Below are 3,805 nucleotides of genomic sequence, written 5' to 3'. Positions count from 1 at the left end.
CGAAGCCTCAATAAAGAAATAAAAGAAGTCGATCGAAATCTAACCTGGCAAACAGGTTAAAGCGATAGCTGGACATTGCTCAGGATGGTGGATAAAGTACAATTACTGATCAATTTTCATTGTTGGGTATTTCTTTTCTAAATAAACAAATAATCACAGCAGGCTCTGGAATTTTGATTTTTTTAACAAGATTCATCGAAATCAAGTGACGAAAAGCTTCTCTGGACAAATCACACTATAAAAACGTTTTTTGAACGATTTGGCGTATGGGACTTTTATTCGAATATCGCTAAAAATTGTGAATAATGACCAATTATTGAAACTTTGCCTATGGTCCATTTCATTATTTCAATGACTGAGAGGTTTTTTTTCCATGTTTGGACAAGGGATGCTAGGTTTCTAGGCCAAATTACCATTTTTGCATTTGTATATCATGATACTTTTATCCCCATGGAAGTTGAGATGATTTCCAGTCGAAAACTATAGACGGACAGAATCAGACCCAGTCCTTAGCATGATCTTGATCTGTAGTCGCACATTTGTAGGAAGGGCCCCATTTTCTCTTATTAATGTTTATTACCGCTATTTGTCGTAATTTAACTATTACAGAAAATGGATCAATCGATAAACGTATATCGAAACGGAAACTTGCTAATCATAGTCTAGTCCTATTGAAAATACCATAGCTTGAGGTTTTACAAGCTTCCTGCGGCAGAGCGAATGCGGGCAGAGTTGGCTCGTTGAGTTGAGACTTGAGTTTCTAAACAAAACATGGCTTTCACAAAACGATTCGATAAAACATCAATAAATGATTTTTACATTGCTTTTATTTCAAGCTCAGATTGTGTACTATGAGTGGAAAACTCCAACACTTACCTGACTACTACATGAATTATGATTAAATTTTGGTAGATGATTCTTGAATTTTTGTTAATAAGTACATAGCTTAAAACATTTCAATTATGTAGAAAATCTTGACGAATGGGAATGGATTGAAGGTTCTCAAATGTCTTGTATTACACTGATAAATATTTTATATCCTTGAAGATCCATACAGCGCTTTTATGCTTCAGTCAGTCTCGTTTGGAACATATGAAGTCATAAGACTTATCTGACTGGCTCTTGATCATATCTGTACTGTATTTGAACTTAAACTAATAGTCAACCAAGAACTATACTGACAGAAGCCATTCGGAAGTTAAGTCCTCCGTGATACACCAAGTTCTTGCCCACATGCGACATTCCAGGTTGACACTTTGCTTGACTGTGAATGAAGGATTAAGATTGAGTTGATGCTCATCGAAGTATGGCAATTTGAACTTACTCCAGTACGCATAAAATGGACGCAGACTGGACTCAAGTATCCGGGTGTTGAGGTAGGGGAAGTAGTATCCGGAAAACCGCGAGTCGGATAGAATGCCAATGGACCGATGACTTCTTTATCTGCTGGACTTATTCCGTTGCACGATACCCACACTTGTTTGCGTTCCTTTTCCGGAAGAGTTTGTGCTCAACCAGATCCGCTGGCATATTTTCTGGCAGTTTGTCGACGTCGTAGTACTCTGGAACCCATCCGTAAATCTAAACGACAAATTAAAGGTGCTAATACGAATTGATATTGCTTTTGTTTGTTTAATTTTACGCGGTTCATTTGACGAAGATACATGGTGTCGATTTGTTGTAGCCGTTCATCAGCGCGAGATTGCACGACCCATTTGCGAAAGATCAACCTTGCATACTTTTCCTGGGGCTGGCCGGCTGGTAATGCAGTTCACTGATTCTTTCCTTCTAAAGGAAGTTTTGAGGATCCCGATAAGCTGTGGAAAATAAGTTCGGTGATTCGTAAACATCCATCAAATGCTTCGTTTCTAGTGAAATGCCTTACGATGTAGGAACTGTTCGATTCGTTCGACCCACGGCGTCACTTGGATTCGTTGGCAGCAGTGTAGTAAATCAAGGCGCCCTGTTTCAGTGGGTTATCGGACGGAATCCCAAACCGGGTTATTTCCTATGAGTGAATCGGATAGCTGGTACTTGGATATTGGTCACTCAGTGTGTAGAATAAACCTTGCATACATGTGCGAATAGTGAAAATAAAATCACGAAATAGACGGAGTAAAGAAGCGCCCTGTGGAAGAGATGAAAATAATGCAAAATATTCGCATTATAGATATACAGACTAATTTAACAACAAGAGAAATGTTAAAATGTTTTGCAATTATAATAAGAGTCCTAATTATCCATCATTCTATCCATGTTCTTTTTAATCTTAAACTTGTTTACTTCCTAGTTGTCTCATCATTCCATTTGTCTACAGTTTTACTCTTCATTCCTCTTTTCTTCAAATCTCCTATATTTCTATCCTGCCATTCTTCTACCCTTTAATACTTCATTTTTTTTATACTTAAATTTTTTCGTTTTTTTTCTTTCTTTTTCCATCTTCTTATCGTTCTACTCTTTTCCTATCCATAGCCAATAGTGAACACCTAGGCATCCAAACATTTAATTTATTTTTCAACGATGTGATTACATGCATCGAAATTAGGAAGGAGAACATACTGAAACGGAATATGAAAATCAAATGGAGTGTTGTCTGAAGGTAAGCAATTTCCATTTATTTATTTATCTTTTTACCTTTTCTCGTACACCAAGATTTTGTTTATGTTCTTTAATTTTCCTACATGTCTCCTTCCACCTTCTTAACATTTCATTCTTCTATCTTGTTTATTTCTTCAATATTATTGATTGAATATATATCATAATTTCAGTGCTTTGATAATTGGATAGATCTTTTTCATCTTCAATGGCACTATTCTCCCTCCACGGTTATGGAACGCTTCACGATGTTCTCAGCATTCAATTACCTCTACAACGCCACAAAATCAATCAATTGTAAATATTATAAATACCATTGTTAGGATCTATGCTTTCGTTCAGTTATGTGATATCCAATCTAAAATTGGTTTGATTATAAAAATATTACTGAACTTCCAATCGATGGAAAATAACCATATTATGGAACACAAGATGGCGGCGAATGTAAACAACGTCGTTTTAATGCGAATATTAGTTACAAATTCGTTCATACTGCCAATGCAATTGTTGCAATATAACACTAACCTTCAATTAATACTTCTGATTCTGGATATCGACACACAAAATGATTAAGAAGCGATTTATAAAGGAAAAATTAAACTGTTCCATAATTGTGGGAGAATAATCTCGAGTCACAATTATAAAGAACACGAGAGATTGATAAGTAGATAGCAAAATTGTTGATAGAAGTTAATTTATCATTGAAAATAGTGAATTTGACGATGAAACTATTACTTTTTGGCAAAAGTGCTCCATAATTGTGGGAGGAGTGTACATTATAATTTGAACTTGGCATGATTTTCAACTTGTGTTTAATTGGCATTATCATAGTTATTAATTGAAAGCTTTACTATGCCGCCAATTGCATGAAGAATGTATGGAATTACTATGGGATGCACTATCAAAGGCATAATGTTCACACTTCCTAGACTGGACCTGAATTCAAACTTGCCATCTCCGGATTGACAATCCTGCTCGCCTTTGCAAAGCAAGGCTAACGGGAATTCTTTAATTGGATATATATGTATCATTTTTATGAAAAAAAAAAATGTTTCGGCTCGTTGTTCATGTTTGCCTTTCTTGTACATCAAGATGTAACAAAAAGGCTATATGTTGACAATAATGTCGTAAAGTAATTTTTTATACATTCTGAAACGTTCTTATGCAGAATTATAGAAAAAGCGACACTTGTTACAAGGTTAAAGCTATT

At 35.5% G+C, this 3,805-nt stretch overlaps 1 pseudogene; it reads right to left on the bottom strand.

Annotated features, from left to right (window-relative positions):
• Positions 1-1,161: 1,161 nt before the first annotated feature.
• On the bottom strand, positions 1,162-2,330 carry LOC134209703 (sodium/potassium-transporting ATPase subunit beta-2-like; annotated as a pseudogene).
• Positions 2,331-3,805: the final 1,475 nt, after the last annotated feature.

Source organism: Armigeres subalbatus, chromosome 2 (assembly GCF_024139115.2).
Source record: "Armigeres subalbatus isolate Guangzhou_Male chromosome 2, GZ_Asu_2, whole genome shotgun sequence".
NCBI classification, from domain to species: Eukaryota; Metazoa; Arthropoda; class Insecta; order Diptera; family Culicidae; genus Armigeres; species Armigeres subalbatus.
The sequence above is the reverse complement of the archived record's forward strand: the minus strand, read 5'-3'. Positions and strand labels throughout refer to the sequence as shown.